The 20,596-nt window shown below is 32.7% G+C and overlaps 1 protein-coding gene across 1 annotated transcript in view; it reads left to right on the forward strand.

Annotated features, from left to right (window-relative positions):
- LOC129726698 (glycerophosphocholine phosphodiesterase GPCPD1) overlaps positions 1–20,596 on the forward strand; it is a 96,639-nt gene that overhangs the window by 24,500 nt on the left and 51,543 nt on the right. The gene's annotated exons all lie outside the window — the stretch shown is intronic.

Genomic DNA, 20,596 nt, shown 5'->3' on the forward strand with positions numbered 1-20,596 from the left:
TAGAACTTAAAAATATTAATTTAAATTAATGTATTTGCCAAAAATCTGTAATTTGTGTGTATAAATTCCGTGTCATCGATTCACTTTAAAATCGGTTAAACACAGATATTTTTTTACGGCATCCCTGGCCACGATGCAAACGCTGCAGACAACTGTCAGAATAGCAATTGGACGATTCCTCTTCATGTGAGAATGGGCGATTTCTTCTTCGAACCTTCCGATTAGCCACACTGAGAAAAAAACTAGGCTTGCAATGTTAAAAATTAAATTTTAATAATGCACGAAAATAAAGTTACCCGTACCCGACCCGTACCCGCCCTAATCAGATTTTTCCGAACCCGTACCCGACCCGAACCCGAAGCCTGGGTTTTTAAAATACCCGTACCCGACCCGAACCCGAAAATTTTTTTTTTGCTTCACCCGTACCCGACCCGAACCCGTCGGGTACGGGTCGGGTACGGGTTTCGGGTAAAAATACCCGTACCCGACCATCTCTAGTACGCGTACCTCTAAGGGTTCGCGAAAGTCTCCAGGGGGTACGCGAAGAAAAAAGAATTGTAATGGCGGACAAAATATTTTTTCTTCATAATACTTCCTTTGTTTTTCAATCTTGCTCTTAAACATGACTGTAGCATTGATTGCTATCATAGTTTAATTTGCAACCTGAATTAGACTATCACAACATGAGCTACTGCTGCTCTCTCCCACTCTGCGAGAACAATAACAATTAGGTACTATTGATTTGGAAAATATCGCCAAGGGATACGCGGATAAAGGTTGAGAACTAGAATGGAGTTCCATTCTCGTATAAGCCACAGGAGCATTCTGGATAACAAGGTGATCTAGATTGAACTTTTGGAACGCCAAAAATTTCTGCATATTGCAATGCGGTATAACTTACGGCAACTTCGGTTCTACTTTTTCGATTCAGTTAATATTTGAGTTTTTAAAAACATTCCTAAAAGTATTTATTTTACATACAAGCAGAATCACTTTTGTTGCTCCATATTTTCACATAATCCGCAAGTATGACCGTTTTGTGAATCTTGAACCTCTTATTGTAAATAGCGCTCGAAAGTAATTATTTTCATTCGTTTTTATGAGCAATAAACATAACTATATGACAATCTACGTACAATAAGTTATGCGACTACCGAAAGTTCCGCTAATATGAGTTTAGCATTAAGCGATTATCGAGCTAAATTTTTTAGTTAGCGAATTCGCGATTAGCGTCGCTAAGGTTTCAGTTAGCGGTGCCCACCACTGATTACACATTGCAACATTTTTTTTGCCTTAGTATCTATGCATGATTTTTTGATGAAGTTTGATGCGAGGATAAATTTCCCCGAGTTTGAACATATTTCAACTTAAGGGGCAACAATGGCGCCATTTTAAATTTTTGAGAAACCGGAAATTTGCGATGTTTTTTCGACGCCATTTTGTTTTAAGACCAAATATCAAACTTCTAAGAGTTTGTCCAGAGTTTGTGCATCTTCTTTCCATCTTTAAAAAAAAACAGATCTTAAATCGGACAGAAACTGAGCTCAAAACGGTGATTCTACGAATCCGGTTTTGGCATGGTTTTAGTATATTTCACAAAGTGAAATAATATCGAGTATGTATGAGCATCAATGGTAATGCGCTAATATCTAAAAGTGGTAGTCAAATTATGCCTTATATCGAGTAAAAAAGTCTCAAGTCGATTGGTTGGTGTCTGATTGACGTAAAATGCCAGCAACATATAAACTTTGCCCCAATTCCCCTACAATACTAAAATAGGTTCTCTCGACGTTAGATTAACTTATGTGAAATTTGTTCAATGTAATATCAAGAGTGTACGCGATACACAAAGATACAATAACAATTTTTCTTTACCAGCGATATCTTGCCGATACGTCAAAATATTAGCAACCAATAACGAAATTATAACTACAGAATGAGGTAGGAACATGTCTGTACCTGATAATCGCAGTATATTATTGCCCTATTTTGATCAGTTACATATTTTATTTTTGTTTTATGTCAATGTATTCAAATGTAGTTTTTCTAAATAACAATAGATTTCATCGATATCATTTTTTTCCTACTTCTTGCATTTGAAGTATTGAAAAAAACCGGCATGCAAAATCAATTTCAAGTTTTAATTTTGTGGTATAGATTTAGCGATGAGCATTTTGAAATTACAAGCCCAAGGGCCGTTTTCGACCAGTTTTCTTCTTTTCACAACTTTTTGACACGGCATTAAATAGTCTGATATGTAAGGTTGTTTATTGAAAAAAAAAATGCGAGTAAATTATTGAGCAGAGTTTACGACTACTTTTCATTTTTAATCTTGTCATTCGGGTTACTCTTGAACTTTACTTCTTTGTTTCTCATTTTTCTACGATCAGACAACCATCAATGTATAGTTGACCTTTTGTAGTTTCTATGAAAATAAAATAAAAATTTTGAAAAATGAATGTCCCTTAAGCTGGAAGTACAAAGTCAGCAGAACAAAGAGTTAATAGCATGAAAATTAAGTGCTCATTCGATGCTCATTTAATGCCATATCGCCGAATTTAATGCTCCATCGTTTCTTTGAAAATTGCATTTGTTTGCTAGCTTAAGGAAATAGCTAGCAGACAATATACGAAAATAGCATTTTTGGTCACAAAACGGTTCTATAACGGTCAAGAACATATAATGCTCATTTAATGCTCTTGAAAAAACCTGATTTTCATGATAATTTTATTGATTTTGTATAAATTTTTCAATAATATAATAATATGATAATACATAAATAGCTTCAATTTTTTCAAACATTTTCCTCTGAAAACAATCAGAATCCTTTTGATACGATTAGATACCAATTAAATGCTCCCATATGCGAGCAGTTTCAATAACTTATGTGCATTTTTCATTAAATATATTTTTTTTAAATATTGTTCTGCTAGCTTAAGAAAAAAGTTAGCAGAACATTGGCCAGAAACAGCATTTTAAGCAATAAACTGTTGTAGAATGGTCATAATAATTTAATGCTCATTAAATGCTCTTGAAAAAACATGATTTTCATGATAATTTTATTGATTTTGTATAAATTTTTCAAAAATATGATAATATATGAATAGCTTCAATTTTTTCGAACATTTTCCTCTGAAAACAATCAGAGTCCTTTTGATACGATTAGATACCAATTAAATGCTCCCATACGCGAGCAGTTTCAATAACTTATGTGCATTTTTCATTAAATATATTTTTTTTAAATATTGTTCTGCTAGTTTAAGAAAAAAGTTAGCAGAACATTGGCCAGAAACAGCATTTTCAAGCAATAAACTGTTGTAGAATGGTCATAATAATTTAATGCTCATTAAATGCTCTTGAAAAAACATGATTTTCATGATAATTTTATTGATTTTGTATAAATTTTTCAAAAATATGATAATATATGAATAGCTTCAATTTTTTCGAACATTTTCCTCTGAAAACAATCAGAGTCCTTTTGATACGATTAGATACCAATTAAATGCTCCCATACGCGAGCAGTTTCAATAACTTATGTGCATTTTTCATTAAATATATTTTTTTTAAATATTGTTCTGCTAGCTTAAGAAAAAAGTTAGCATAACATTGGCCAGAAACAGCATTTTCAAGCAATAAACTGTTATAAAATGGTCAAAATAGTTCAATGCTCATTAAATGCTCTTGAAAAAACCTGATTTTCATGATAATTTCATTGATGTTGCATAAATTTTTCAATACTATTATAATAATATGATAATACATGAATAGCTTCAATTTTTTCGAACATTTTCCTCTGAAAACGATCAGAATCCTTTTGATACGATTAGATACCAATTAAATGCTCCCATATGCGAGCAGTTTCAATAACTTAGGTGCATTTTTCATTGAATATATTTTTGTCAAAAATATTGTTCTGCTAGCTTAAGAAAAAAGTTAGCAGAACATTGGCCAGAAACAGCATTTTCAAGCAATAAACTGTTGTAGAATGGTCATAATAATTTAATGCTCATTAAATGCTCTTGAAAAAACCTGATTTTTATGATAATTTCATTGATGTTGCATAAATTTTTCAATAATTTATAAAAATATGATAATACATGAATAGCTTCAATTTTTTCGAACATTTTCCTCTGAAAACAATCAGAGTCCTTTTGATACGATTAGATACCAATTAAATGCTCCCATATGCGAGCAGTTTCAATAACTTATGTGCATTTTTCATTAAATATATTTTTTTTTAAATATTGTTCTGCTAGCTTAAGAAAAAAGTTAGCAGAACATTGGCCAGAAACAGCATTTTCAAGCAATAAACTGTTATAGAATGGTCAAAATAGTTTAATGCTCATTGAATGCTCTTGAAAAAACCTGATTTTCATGATAATTTCATTGATGCTGCATGAATTTTTCAATAATATTATAATAATATGATAATACATGAATAGCTTTAATTTTGTCGAACATTTTCCTCTGAAAACAATCAGAATCCTTTTGATACGATTAGATACCAATTAAATGCTCCCATATGCGAGCAGTTTCAATAACTTAGGTGCATTTTTCATTAAATATATATTTTTTTAAATATTGTTCTGCTAGCTTAAGAAAAAAGTTAGCAGAACATTGGCCAGAAACAGCATTTTCAAGCAATAAACTGTTGTAGAATGGTCAAAATAGTTTAATGCTCATTAAATGCTCTTGAAAAAACCTGATTTTTATGATAATTTCATTGATGTTGCATAAATTTTTCAACAATATTATAATAATATGATAATACATGAATAGCTTCAATTTTTTCGAACATTTTCCTCTGAAAACAATCAGAGTCCTTTTGATACGATTAGATACCAATTAAATGCTCCCATATGCGAGCAGTTTCAATAACTTATGTGCATTTTTCATTAAATATATTTTTTTTTAAATATTGTTCTGCTAGCTTAAGAAAAAAGTTAGCAGAACATTGGCCAGAAACAGCATTTTCAAGCAATAAACTGTTGTAGAATGGTCAAAATAGTTTAATGCTCATTAAATGCTCTTGAAAAAACCTGATTTTTATGATAATTTCATTGATGTTGCATAAATTTTTCAATAATATTATAATAATATGATAATACATGAATAGCTTCAATTTTTTCGAACATTTTCCTCTGAAAACAATCAGAATCCTTTTGATGCGATTAGATACCAATTAAATGCTCCCATATGCGAGCAGTTTCAATAACTTAGGTGCATTTTTCATTAAATATATTTTTGTCAAAAATATTGTTCTGCTAGCTTAAGAAAAAAGTTAGCAGAACATTGGCCAGAAACAGCATTTTCAAGCAACAAACTGTTGTAGAATGGTCATAATAATTTAATGCTCATTAAATGCTCTTGAAAAAACCTGATTTTTATGATAATTTCATTGATGTTGCATAAATTTTTCAATAATATTATAATAATATGATAATACATGAATAGCTTCAATTTTTTCGAACATTTTCCTCTGAAAACAATCAGAGTCCTTTTGATACGATTAGATACCAATTAAATGCTCCCATATGCGAGCAGTTTCAATAACTTATGTGCATTTTTCATTAAATATATTTTTTTAAATATTGTTCTGCTAGCTTAAGAAAAAAGTTAGCATTTCTAATATTGTCTTAGCGGCTTTTGAATGGTAACGTGCGATTATGACATCATCATGCCTCCATATAGTTCATTTCATTCCTGCCCATAATGCAACTGGTGATGGACTAGCAATAATGAAATGATCGGAGTACAACCTCAGTGCGTCTTGAACTGTCCTACAGATCAGACGTTTTTTCGTTTGCTTGTGGACTGGTCTTTGACTGCCTATAGCTTCAAAGTTTGTGTTTTGTCAGTGTGTCTTTTAAAGACTACCTGAAAGTTATTTCCCATCAGTCTTTCTCAAGACTACCTACTTTTGAATTTAACATTTGTTTTAACTTTTTTCGTATCACCTGAAATGGCTGGACGGAAAAAGAAACCTCGCAGCGCTGCGGGGAGGAAAAGAGAGGCATCTCTTTCTGACACTTCGAGTGTGTGTAGTGACAATCCTTTTGATATTTTGCCTGAGCAAGAAGCTGGTGAAATGGAAGTTATTAATAATGAAACTATACAAAATATAAAATCTTTAAAAAAGGAGAAAGTTCCACCTATTGTGGTAACTATTTCTTCTGAATTTAATATATTCAAAAAGGAACTTTCAACGTTTGTTTCTGACGTTAAAGTTACCTATCAAATTGGCCGTAGAGGTGCCGCTTATTAGCCGACTCAGTAAAGGGTCGTGATCGTCTTGTTCAGTATTTAACTGACAAGATGTACAAATTTTTTACATATGACACCAAGAACGCCAAGCCGTTCAAGGTTGTATTGAAAGGTCTCACCAACGATCAAACCGTTGATGAGATCAAACTTACTTTAACAGAATTACTTGGCATAGCCCCTACCCAAGTAATTCTAATGAAACAAAAATCACGAGGCGAAAACAGTCAGAGAACTGGAATTTCCCTTGTTAATTATTTAATTCATTTTACCCGCAATGAGGTTAACAACTTAAAATTTTTTGAAAAAGCACATGCTTTGTATAATGTGCGTGTAAAGTGGGAAATGTATAGGAAGTATGGCGGAGGTGAAAAGCATATCACCCAATGCCGTACTTGCCAACGTTATGGCCATGGTTCCAAATTCTGTAACATGGACCAAAAATGTCTTAATTGTGGAGACTCTTCTCACAAAAAGGACACATGTCCTGTGAAAGAGAGTAAAAATTTTCGCTGTGCGAATTGTAACGGCAACCATATGTCAAATTTTTATCAATGCCCAGTCCGTTTAGCAATTGTTAAGGCAAGGCAAGGTAAACAAAATTCAATTTCTCAATTAAAACCAACTTCAAAACAAAATTCTCCAAGCGTACCAGTGACGCATAGTTTACCTACTCCTTTGCATACCCGTTTAACATATGCACAGGTTACAGGTAGTTCGAACATTATACCGCCTAGTGTTGGTAGTTCGAAAATGACCGTTAATATGGGTAAGCAAAACACGCTAGAAAATAATTGTACACCTATCACTCCAGCTAATATTGCTACCGAAAATATTTTTTCTAATGTCAACTGCCTGGGGCCTATTACGGCAGGTAAACTTTCTTTTTTGCAACAGGCAATGTTCGATCTTATGAACGCCATGTTGCAGGCAAAATCAATGTTTGAAGCCATTCAAATAGGCACAAATTTTACTATTAAAATTGTTTCTAATTTAAAATTTAGCAATGATTTTAAATAAAACAATTAAAATATTAAATTGGAATGCTCGCTCATTGAAGGCCAATGAGAATGAGCTTTTTAATTTTTTAACAGTAAATAATGTGCATATTGCAATTATTACTGAAACATTTTTGAAACCTAACATAAAATTAAAATATGATCCCAATTACGTGGTTCATAGATATGATAGGATTCAGGGTTCCGGCGGTGGAGTTACAGTTTTTATTCATCGCCGAATCAAACATCGTGCTCTTCCCCATCTTGAGACGAAAGTGCTCTTCCCCATCTTGAGACGAAAGTTATTGAAACTTTGGGAATTGAAGTTCAAACTGAACTTGGGATTTTATTTATCGCCGCAGCATATTTACCATTTCAATGCACACGCGAGCTCAAAAATTATTTTAAAGGTGATTTGCAAAAACTCACCAGAAATCGTTCGAAATTTTTCATAATCGGCGATTTTAACGCTAAACATCGTTCATGGAATAATTCTCAAAGTAATTCCAATGGCAAAATTTTATTCAATGATTGTTCTTCAGGATACTATTCTATAACCCTTCAACAATTGTTTTGGTGCTAACAGATCAAAGTCATGTATGTAGTGATTTGATCACACATGCTGACTTTGATTCTGACCATCTTCCTATAACTTTTTCTTTATCACATGAATCAGTTTTAAACCCTATGAGCTCTGTTTTTAATTATAACAAGGCTAATTGGGAAAGATACAAAACTCATATTGAGAGAAATTTCAATAATGAGCTTGATTTGCAAAACGAAGTGAGTATTGATTCCGCTTTGGAAGCATTAAAATGTGCAATTGTTGATGCCAGGAATTATTCTGTTCCAAAGGCTCAAGTGCAATTTGATTCATCAATAATTGACGAAAATCTTCAACTTCTAATTCGTTTGAAAAATGTCCGCAGACGTCAGTATCAACGTTCTCGTGACCCTGTTTTTAAAACTATTTATAAAGATTTACAGAAAGAGATTAAGCATAGATTTACTCTTCTGAGAAATCAAAATTTTGAGACTAAAGTTGAAAAATAGAAACCATATTCAAAACCATTTTGGAAGCTGTCGAAGATTCTTAAGAAACCTTCAAAGCCTATTCCAGTTTTAAAAGATGGTGAACGTTTTCTTGTATCCAATGAACAAAAGGCTCAAAGACTTGCTCAGCAGTTTGAGAGTGTTCATAACTCTAATTTGAATTTTGTGAGTCCAATTGAAAATGAAGTCACACGTCAATTTGATTTAATTTCTTCCCAGAATTTTTTACCTGCAGAAATAATTGAAACTAACTTGAATGAGATTAAATCAATTATTAAAAATTTCAAAAATATGAAAGCACCTGGTGACGATGGAATCTTTAATTTACTAATCAAACATCTCCCTGAGAGCACAATGGAATTTTTAGTGAAAATTTTCAATTGCTGCTTCAAAATTGCATACTTTCCCAAATTATGGAAAAATGCAAAAATTACTCCCATTTTAAAACCGGATAAGAACCCAGCTGAAGTTTCAAGTTATCGACCAATCAGTTTGCTTTCTTCAATAAGTAAACTGTTTGAGAGAATTATTCTTAACAGAATGATGTCACACATCAACGAAAATTCAATTTTTGCAAATGAACAGTTTGGATTTCGCCATGGGCATTCCACAACTCATCAATTGCTCAGAGTTACTAATATGATACGAGCTAACAAATCTGAAGGTTATTCCACTGGAGCTGCTCTTTTAGACATAGAAAAAGCATTCGACAGTGTTTGGCATAAAGGTTTGATTGCGAAATTGCAAACTTTTAATTTTCCAATTTTCCTAATCAAAATTTTAAAAAATTATCTTACTGATCGAACTCTGCAGGTTGTCTATCAGAATTCAAAATCTGATAGATTTCCTGTCAGAGCAGGTGTACCTCAAGGTTCAGTCTTGGGTCCAGTCCTGTACAACATATTCACTTCAGATCTTCCTGATTTGCCTCCAGGATGCACAAAGTCATTGTTCTGCGATGACACAAGCATTTCCGTAAAAGGAAAAAGTCTTCGTGTCATATGCAGTCGATTGCAGAAAAGTTTAGATATTTTTTCTTCCTACTTGCAAAAGTGGAAAATCTCTCCCAATGCTTCTAAAACTCAAATGATAATTTTTCCGCATAAGCCTAGGGCTTCTTTCCTCAAGCCAAACAATAATCACGTTGTCAAGATGAATGGGGTTATTTTAAGTTGGTCCGACAAGGTTAAGTACTTGGGACTAATTTATGATAAAAAACTTATTTTCAAAGAGCACATTGAGAGTATACAAGCCAAGTGCATCAAATATACGAGATGTTTATATCCTCTCATTAACAGGAATTCTAAACTTTGTTTAAAGAACAAACTTTTGATTTACAAACAAATTTTTAGACCAGCAATGCTTTATGCTGTACCGATCTGGTCAAGTTGCTGTTCAACAAGGAAGAAAACGCTCCAAAGGATTCAGAATAAAATTCTGAAAATGATTTTGAAGCGTCCTCCTTGGTTTGGTACACTCGAATTACATAGACTTACTGGTGTGGAACCATTAGAAGCTATGTCAAATAAAATTATTAACAATTTTCGACAAAAATCGTTGCAATCCTCAATTGCTACGATAAGCTCTCTTTATAGCCAATAAGTTAGCAATTAAGTTAGTTGTAAGTTTACTTCCCCTTTCCTGACAAGTAGGTTTAAATCCCTACGAATGATAAGTCCTAATTGCGAAAGCAAACAAATCCTAACAATTAAAATTACAAATTACTAACAGTGTTGAGAAGTCACCATTTGTGACTGGACACACATACTCATTATTTACTAATATTTATCATAAATACTTAAGCTACTAACAAATCCCCCCTTAAAAAAAAAAAAAAATCGGAGTACAACCAGATCGAACCAATCTCCAAAAACATGATTTCGAGTCATCGGTGTTCAATGTTCTGGGGATTTTTTGTAATTGGGGCTTATTACAGAAAACGAGGCGACCGGCGAGTTACTCGCCTGACCAATTTTGATATTGCAGATGGCTGGATTTGGACAAGCTGGTCTGCGAAACTGTTCGACTCAGCTGTCACCAAACATGTTTCACTCGCATTCTCTAATACAACATTTTGCTCGTCCGTCAGTGACTGGAGGTGAGGCCATATCATTATGAACTATTTAAATGATTTCTGTTCTTCATGAATGATAGATTATTCATTCTCACGTAGGGTTACTGGGGGTAAGCCCGGCACTGAGGGTGAGACCGTCACCCCTAGGATTTTACTAGAAAACGCTAAATCACTGTGTTTTGGAATATGTGAAGTGTTGGTATTTAATATTTTAGATATTTTAAGACCCATCGAAGCCACCGTGAAACGTCAAACGTCAAAATAATAGACAAAACATACGCTACTGCAGCTGATGCGTAACCGGATGTAATTTTTTGTGAGTGGAACTTAAGCTTTTATTCATTTGAAAAGACTAAAATAATTTTTCGTTGCCCTGCAATTTATTGTCTGTATTGTTAGCAATCACAGGAATTCGATCTGAGGTAAATTGAAGCGATAAATTTGTAGAAATACTCTTTTTTAAAAAAATGTGTGCTGTCGGGGTAACACCGTCACCCAGTGAGTGGGGTAAGCCCGACATGGTCTGAGGCTAGTTGGATGTTACTGACTCATATTTCTCATCTATTACCGATATCTCGCTGATAAATAAATTAATTAATCGACTTAGAAGCATGCACTCAAGCTCTTCTGTGATTTATGAATGATTCCAAGGGTTATTAGAGGTGCCAAATGTACTGAATCAAGTCACAAAACTGACGGCTTTTCCGGTGGTATTTGAAATATGCTCCGGTGTGGTCAATGTGATCATGGTTTCAATGAAACTAGTTAATAATATGATTTAGAGTGCCACATGATAGGCTTACCGAGTATCAAAATCCTTTTATTGTTTATACATAACGTTCACCGGAACTTGTTCCGGTAATCTGCCCAGAACCAGTTAACCGACAACAACCAAATTCAACAGTAACATACAGAAATGTAAGATCTCTCATTCGGTGGTTTCCGAATTAAAATTGGTTCAGTTAATTCGAGTTAATTCATGAACAAACTTAGGTGCCGGTGTTACCCCCAAGGGGTGCCAAAAAAAAAATGCTTTGAAAGATCGTTTCAACAGAGATCGATCCTGCAGCTCCGATTTTTTAGATGAATCGATCTGGGACCGCTCAGCTGAATCGATCCTGAAGATTGATCTTTCCCTGTAGATCGCCCAATCCCTTATCCCGTATCCTTTTCAATAGCAATAACTTCTCTGGCTATTTTCTAACAACTGTTGGTCCCTTTTTTCGATTTGTTGGGTACTATTTGATCACTTGTTTGATCAACTGCTTATACTTATTAGCGGCGAATGCTTATTAGCTGAGTCAATTAAAGGCCATAATCGTCTTGTTCAGTATTAAACTGATAAGATATACAAATTTTTAACCTATGACATCAAGAACGCCAAGCCGGTCGAGGTTGTCTTGAAAGGTCTCACCAGTGATCAAACCGTTGATGAGATCATCATCACCGCTCAACCACCGATCATCAAACTTACCCCAACAGAATTAATTGGCATATCTAATAAAACGAAAATCATGAGGCGAGAAAAGTCAGAGAGCTGGAATTTCCCTTGTTAATTATTTAATTCATTTTAACCGGATTTATCTCCCAGATGGTCTCGTCGTACGATGAAAGCCTAACAAGCCAGTCGTCGTAAGTTTGAGTCTCGGTTTGGGAGAGACTGTTAGTGTCTGTAGGATCGTAGCGCTAGCCCCGCAAAACTAAAACAGTCGGCTGCGAAGTCTTTGTATAGTAAACAGAATGTCAGTTTCCGAATCGGAATGTAGCACCCAGGCTTTGCTTTACTAACCGCACTGAGGTTAAAAATTTGAAATTTTTTGACAAACCACATGCCATCAATAATGTTCAGGTAAAGTGTAACTCCCACTATAGAAAGTTTGGGGGAGGAGAAAAGCCCAATTGCGAATTTTCCAACGTTATGGCCATGGTTCAAAAATCTGTAACTTGGACCAAAAATGCCTCATTTGTGGAGACTCTTCTCACAAAAAGGCTATATGTCCTGTGAAAGAGAGTAAAAATTTTCGCTGTGCGAATTGTAACGGCAACCATATGTCAAATTTTTATTAATGCCCAGTCCGTCTAGCAATTGTTAAGGCACGGCAAGGTAAACAAAGTTCAATTTCACAATCAAAACAAAATTCCGCTGTACCGCCCATTTTTTTACTCTTTTGCACAGATAACAGGTTCGGAATAAAATTGTGAAAATGATTTTGAAGCGTCTTGGTTTGGTACACTCGAATAACATAGACTTACTGGTGTTGAAACATGAAGCTATGTCAAATAAAATTATTAACAATTTTCGACAAAAATCGTTGCAATCCTTAATTGCTACGATGAGCTCTCTTTTTAGTCAATAAGTTTTGAATTGAGTTAGTTGTCAGTTTATATTATTTTTTTTTTGATAAGTAGGTTTAACTCCCTACGAATGATAAGTCCTAATTGAAACAAATCTCAATAAATTAAATTACATTTTTTAAATTTAATTTAAATTTTATTTTAATTTGATTTTTTAAGTTATTGAAACTGCTTGTAAATGGGAGCATTTAATTGGTATCTAATCGTATCAAAAGGATTCTGATTGTTTTCAGAGGAAAATGTTTGAAAAAATTGAAGCTATTCATGTATAATCATATTATTATAATATTGTTGAAAAATTTATACAAAATCAATAAAATTATCATAAAAATCAGGTTTTTTCAAAATCATTTAATGAGCATTAAATTATTATGACCATTCTACAACAGTTTATTGCTTAAAAATGCTGTTTCTGGCCAATGTTCTGCTAACTTTTTTCTTGAGCTAGCAGAACAATATTTTTGAAAAAAAAATATATTTAATGAAAAATGCACCTAAGTTATTGAAACTGCTCGCATATGGGAGCATTTAATTGGTATCTAATCGTATCAAAAGGATTCTGATTGTTTTCAGAGGAAAATGTTCGAAAAAATTGAAGCTATTCATATATTAGGAACATTGATCGTGGTTCGCGTTTGTCTCATTGTTTTTTATGGCACCCTAGGAATGAATGAAAAATTTTCCTAAAATTGCAATACTTTTCAACTAAAATTTTGATTGAATAGAAAGAGCAACTATAGACGATTAAATTAGTTGCCTTTAAAAACACCTGATGTCTAGTAAATATCATTGGTATGAGTTTTAATGCAAGCGAAATTTTGATCCTGGTTCGTGCCATGTTGATCGTGGTTCGCGTCATTTATGATCTTGGTTCGTTCTAATAAAAAATAGAAGTTCTGCATTGGAAATTGACGGAATACACGTAATATAAACGTACTTTTGTGTCAAATACAGTTATATTCTCAATATATCTACTTATCAGTGTGGAAGAAACTTGTACATAATTAGTATTCAGATTATTTCGAACAATATGAATTCAGACATTTTTTTTAAACGGAAATTTACTTTGAGAGTTTCACACTTTTTTCTATACGGACTTCCTCACTGCGCCGAATCCTTGATCTATCGTGAGATATGCCCGGGTGTCTGCTTTACCCGCGTTTCTATTATTAGCAATACCGCTATTAAGAAGTGGGATGCTTTTAATTATTTTATTCATGGTGGTGTTTAATATGATGTTATTCATCCTATTTCACATTTAGTTTTGTTCCTCCTGCCAAATATCCCCACTAATAATTTTCTGGAGAAGTTTCGTAGGACGACTTTCTGGCCAGTTTCATTATTAGAAGGACTTATTTATTTTAATGGCCAGAAAATCAATGTTAACTTGCCTTGTTAGTTAAATTTTTTTTTTTTATCCAATTCCTGTGTTTTATAGAAAAGTCCGTCTGTTTGTTTAGATTTTTAGCGATGTTTTTCCAGAGCGGTTGACTGAAACTCTCAGGTTAAAAATAAATAATACGCATTGCCCCTAGCGGTGATTTGGTGAAACTATCAGGACGAACCACGAACATTTGCAGCGCGAATCAGGATCAAAAAACTAATATTGTATTATTAAAGAAAAATCACAATCGGAGACTTTTTTCTATAATTAAAGTTTCAGTACTGGTAAAATATAGATGGATCGTCTTTTTAAACTTGATTTGAAGTTTTACATCACGAGCTAAAATACTGTAGAGAACTTTAAACAGACTGCTTCGGTGAAGACATTGGCAGCCTAATTTACATCTTTCATTAGCTCGGCTGTCAGGGTTAGTTGAAGCAGTTTCCTTTAGGAAAAAATCAAAGGTATGTATTGTTAACAAATAGCAGCAGCTTTAAAAAATTTTTCAATTAAAAATCTTTGACTGTTCAATGGTTTATCGATGATTCAGTTAATAGCACGAACCAGGATCAGGGTTTGCATAGTGCGAACCACGATCAATCACCCTATCATATTATTGAAAAATTTATACAAAATCAATAAAATTATCATGAAAATCATGTTTTTTCAAGAGCATTAAATGAGCATTAAATTATTATGACCATTCTACAACAGTTTATTGCTTAAAAATGCTGTTTCTGGCCAATGTTCTGCTAACTTTTTTCTTAAGCTAGCAGAACAATATTTTTGAAAAAAATATATTTGATGAAAAATTCACCTAAGTTATTGAAACTGCTCGCATATGGGAGCATTTAATTGGTATCTAATCGTATAAAAAGGATTCTGATTGTTTTCAGAGGAAAATGTTCGAAAAAATTGAAGCTATTCATGTATTATCATATTATTATAATATTATTGAAAAATTTATGCAACATCAATGAAATTATCATGAAAATCAGGTTTTTTCAAGAGCATTTAATAAGCATTAAATTATTTTGAGCATTCTACAACAGTTTATTGCTTGAAAATGCTGTATCTGGCCAATGTTCTGCTAACTTTTTTCTTAAGCTAGCAGAACAATATTTTTGAAAAAAATATATTTGATGAAAAATTCACCTAAGTTATTGAAACTGCTCGCATATGGGAGCATTTAATTGTTATCTAATCGTATCAAAAGAATTCTGATTGTTTTCAGAGGAAAATGTTCGAAAAAATTGATGCTATTCATATAAATCATATTTTTGAAAAATCTATGCAAAATCAATAAAATCATCATGAAGATCAGGTTATTTAAAAAGCATTTCATGAGCATTAAACTATTTTGACCATTCTACAACAGTTTTTTGCTTGAAAATGCTGTTTCTGGCCAATGTTCTGCTAACTTTTTTCTTAAGCTAGCAGAGCAATATTTTTGAAAAAAATATATTTAATGAAAAATGCACCTAAGTTATTGAAACTGCTCGCATATGGGAGCATTTAATTGGTATCTAATCGTACCAAAAGGTTTCTGATTGTTTTCAGAGGAAAATGTTCGAAAAAATTGAGGCTATTCATATAATATCATATTTCTGAAAAAATTATACAAAATCAATAAAATTATCATTATCATATCATATCAGGTAATCTCAAGAGCATTTAATGAGCATTAAATTATTTTGACCATTCTACAACAGTTTATTGCTTGAAAATGCTGTTTCTGGCCAATGTTCTGCTAACTTTTTTCTTAAGCTAGCAGAACAATATTAAAAAAAAAATATATTTAATGAAAAATGCACCTAAGTTATTGAAACTGCTCGCATATGGGAGCATTTAATTGGTATCTAATCGTATCAAAAGGATTCTGATTGTTTTCAGAAGAAAATGTTTGAAAAAATTGAAGCTATTCATATAATGTCATATTTTTGAAAATTTTATACAAAATCTATAAAATTATCATGAAAATCAGGTTTTTATAAGAGCATTAAATGAGCATTAAATGTTTTTGACCGTTATAGAACCGTTTTGTGACTAAAAATGCTATTTTCGTATAGTGTCTGCTAGCTATTTTCTTAAGCTAGCAAACAAATACATTTTTCAAAGAAATGATGGAGCATTAAATTCGGCGGTATGGCATTAAATGAGCATCGAATGAGCACTAAATTTTCACACTATTAACTCTTTGTTCTGCTGACTTTGTACTTCCAGCTTAAGGGACATGAAAAATGAGCTTTCGCGATAATTAATTCTAAGTGTTTTTTTCATGGTGTCATATTTTTTTTCGGAAAGACGAAATTATTATCTACAGCTTTTTCTAAGACGTCATACCGATCAAACAAACCGTTCTGGCTCTTAAATGGTTTGTAATCATCAGTACTCTTTCAGCATAGATTCTTTTCACAAATTAGTCGTGATCCAAGAAAAATTACCAATAGCATAAAATGACATCTTCAACCAAATCAAAAATAACAATTGACAATTGAAAAATATATCATAATTTCAGATATTTTGATATTGATACTAATTTTAAAAAATTAAATTGGTTGGTATGCTACAATATATTTGTATTGGGATTTTTGATTCAAACGCATTTTGCAAGTGACTTGTCAGAACAGACCAACTAGTGTTGATATAAATACGTTGACGTTTATATAAGTACGTTGATCAGAAAATAGAATCACGAAATAGAAATAATCATCACAACTCCAACAAAAATGAATAATCATAATAGCGATAAATACCAGATTCACTCTTGCATAATCGTTTCTTAATCAACAATAGTCCTGGTCAATAACGGATTAACATAGTTCTGTAATTGACCTTGTTGATGAATTGAATTTAATTAAGCTTGCGATCATGAAATGATCGCCAATTAAAAATAATTGTGACTTTTTATCTCTACGGTGCGTCTATTATGCATTGAATCGAGAAATTTTATGTAAAGTAATAAGTTTTTAAGTTCCCAGGTCCTTATTAGGCAAATTAAAATTAAGATTACTTTTCACATATATGTACATATTGTTTTATACACTGGTGGAAATAATTATAACGCCACCTCTAATATAGTACTTTTTCATAAAGTCCTTAAACAAGAATATTTTGTTGTTGTATTTATATAATCTGTGTACGATAACCTACGATTTTTTGTGCTAGTTAATCATTCGAATATTGAGTCTATGTATAAAGTGTGGGATCATTTCGTTATTTCAAGATGGAAATATATATAACACCAGCTTGAAAAAACCATTTCTAATGAAATAATTAGCGACAAAACTCAAAAGCAAATATGATTAGCAATGTGTTGTTTCGCCTTTATTCTGTATGAGGTCAGGTTGGAGCCGCCTTGGCATAGAATGTGTAGGAGATTTCAGCGTATTGGGAATAATTTTAGCATAATTCGTGGATGATAGCTTTTTTCAGTAGTTTAGCAGTTTCAAATTTCATGCTCTGTGCGAATAAATTCACTGATAAACGTTCTCCATTTATTCTTAAAAGGATTCAAGCCCGAACTACACGATGACCAACCATTAGAGCAAATATATGGGCCTCCAGAATTTTTTTGGTGTTACCGGCTGTCTAAAATAAAGCAATATATTGCTGAAAAATAACATTTTCGTTCAGAACTTTTTCCGTGAAAGAATTCAAAGCTTCCTTTAGCCATACCAAGTTCTTCTCGGAATTTCTATTTTTTCTGCTTTATATTAAGTATATTGGAGAGTTTCTAGTGTTATTAATGTTTGCCCAAACAATTATGGCACCTCCTTCCTCCTTCGAAATTCAAGCGTGTTTTTTTGTATGCCGCGGAAGAAGTCGTGATATAGCGACTGCCCTACTTGAATGAAAAGTTCGAGTCGGATTTTGAAACTTGTAGGATGTCGACTGTCGACTAGAATGTTCATTTCTGCTTTTATTTCAGCTGATGAAAGCTTGGATTCAACAGCAAGGCGCTAGACTGTCATTATTTTATACCTGTTTAGCATAGACGTCCCACAGTGGAGCACTTAGAACATCAAACCTGATCAAAATTGTTTTTAAGTATTTTTGGACTGGAAACGTATCATGGATCGAAAATATAGTTTTATAGTATACTAATTAGTTGTGACTAAAAGTTTCATGGAATAATCTACCTTTGAGTGTTTTGTTACTTTTCTGATGATGTCGTTTGGATTCAATGGAGTCTCTTTTCTACAATAAATGACTGAGCCTTTATGAATGAAACATAACTATTTTTTAGATCAGTGAGAGTCGGGATTAACACTGTTTTGTTCATTAATCAATCTGAGCATTCAGAAGAATCTGAAGAGTCACTAGTTCAGAAGAATCTGAAAAGTTACTGTCATTGTCCGTGTACGAACATTTCACTCGCAATATTTGCATTGCTTAGGACGAAAACGTTTGACTGTTTTTCTTGAATTTTGGTCATAGGATCCGAATTCAATAGCAACCTGTTTAGAATGTCTCAGAGCACTCATCTATTACATGACAGAGGTATGTGTATTCTTGATACTAAGGCAACAACACTGCCGGAAGCTGAAAAGTTGAAATTTTTCGATGATTTTCACTGTGATGTAACTCATGAGTTCGGATTGGTTCGGATGATCTAAAACCACCAGTTTGACCAGAAACATACAGGCTTTGATTTGCAATTGACTGTTTACATTGAAACTCATTGATACTTAACCTACTTCATATAATATGACATATGAAAATCTCACTTACAGATTTTTTGTGTTTATTAGAATGTTCCCTGGCAATATCGAGACTATTTATTAGTCTTTTGAGTTTATAAATTGAATAAAATAAGCTTCTTTGACAATCTCCATAGTTGGTTTGATAATAAATCACTACGTTGCACTTGATTGTTTTGAAAATAAGTGAACGGTTAGGAAGCATCGAATGCAACAACTGAAAGCTAAAATTTTATCGAATATAATATATAATAAAATATATATAAATATTTTATATATAATATATATAAAAATTTTATCGAATATATAATAAAATTTTATTGGTTGAAAAACCAGCTGTAACATAGGTCAACAATACTTCTGGATGCTCATGAGCTGTCAAAAGATTCAGTAGGCATCACACTTCAAAATGAGACTATGCAGAACATTGTTAATGAACTTTTGCTTTTTTGACTTTTGATCAGGATTTTACTTGATTTACTCCTATGTGCGTCCGCTAAAACGTTTCCTTGTAGCATATTGAGCACCAAGCAGGCATAACTTTATACGACATTCGTACTCCTATCAAGTCTACGAGCCACCTCGGGAGTAGAAAACCCTTCTTCATTTTAAACATCGATTTCACTTCGCTCGTTTTCCGTTATAACCGTTCCCTGTAGCATGGTCCATGAAAGTCTAGAAAATTGCATTATTTTAAAGTACGTATGCCTTAAGAAATGTCATACAGCCTTCAGTTAACCTGGCTAACAGTTATTTTGAATAATGTTGAAGTCAGACACACACTAGTGAACTGAACTTAGAAACTAAAATGATGGCGTTATAATTATTTCCATCTCTTAATACACAAAACAAGTATTCCATGCTCACAAACACAGTAATACCTCAAAATGTTTCTATTCGTTGGCTGGGTATACTAGTGTGAGTAAGATAAAAAACCATTGAAATCGGCAATTACACTGAGCAAAAAACTAACGCCAAAAATGATGGTGGCGTTATAAATATTTCCACCAGTGTATAATTTTCAGTGTATAATTTTCAGCAATATATCGTTATTGCTTTTATTTCGATTTCTATTTAGAACATTCGAATCTGTTAAACTTTCTATTTGACCGTTTTATGTAATATTCTACATAGATACCCATAATAGTATAGTGTAATCTGTTTATAATTCTTCTTGTTAATCTACTCTTACCGCACAGATTTTGTACAGATAATATTTTCCCGATTTGCTACATGCTACAATCATATCTGCTTAACAAACTTGTTCAATAATACAAATGTTCTTATGTGAACAGTGAGTGAAGCGGTTTATGCAACATTGCATATTGAGAAACTCATTGTAATTTGTGTATTATTAAACAATGTCGAATAGGATAGTGGTATTAAGGACCAGTCGAAACTATTTTTATTCTTTCGTATCTCAAAAAATTTCGTAGAGGAATAGTGAGTAGAATGAATCGGTGTATTTGAATCTCGATTAAATCGTTGAAAAATAGTAGCAAATCGAGGTGGTGATGATATTGTTGACCTACAAAAATTAACGATTTTTTTTTTATTTCAAAACAGCTGTTTGTAAACATTTTTTGTGCAGATATGTGTACCCATCATCAAACCGTTTTGGCCCTAAAAGTATTTGTAATAATCAATACCTTCCCAAAATAGCATTTTTCAACAGCTTCTCAAAATTGCACAAAATGTCATCTTTTGCCTATAGAAACGTCTATGCAAAGTTAAGGCCAAATCAAAAATAAAAAAATTATAAAACTGG

Source organism: Wyeomyia smithii, chromosome 3 (assembly GCF_029784165.1).
Source record: "Wyeomyia smithii strain HCP4-BCI-WySm-NY-G18 chromosome 3, ASM2978416v1, whole genome shotgun sequence".
Classification (NCBI taxonomy): domain Eukaryota; kingdom Metazoa; phylum Arthropoda; class Insecta; order Diptera; family Culicidae; genus Wyeomyia; species Wyeomyia smithii.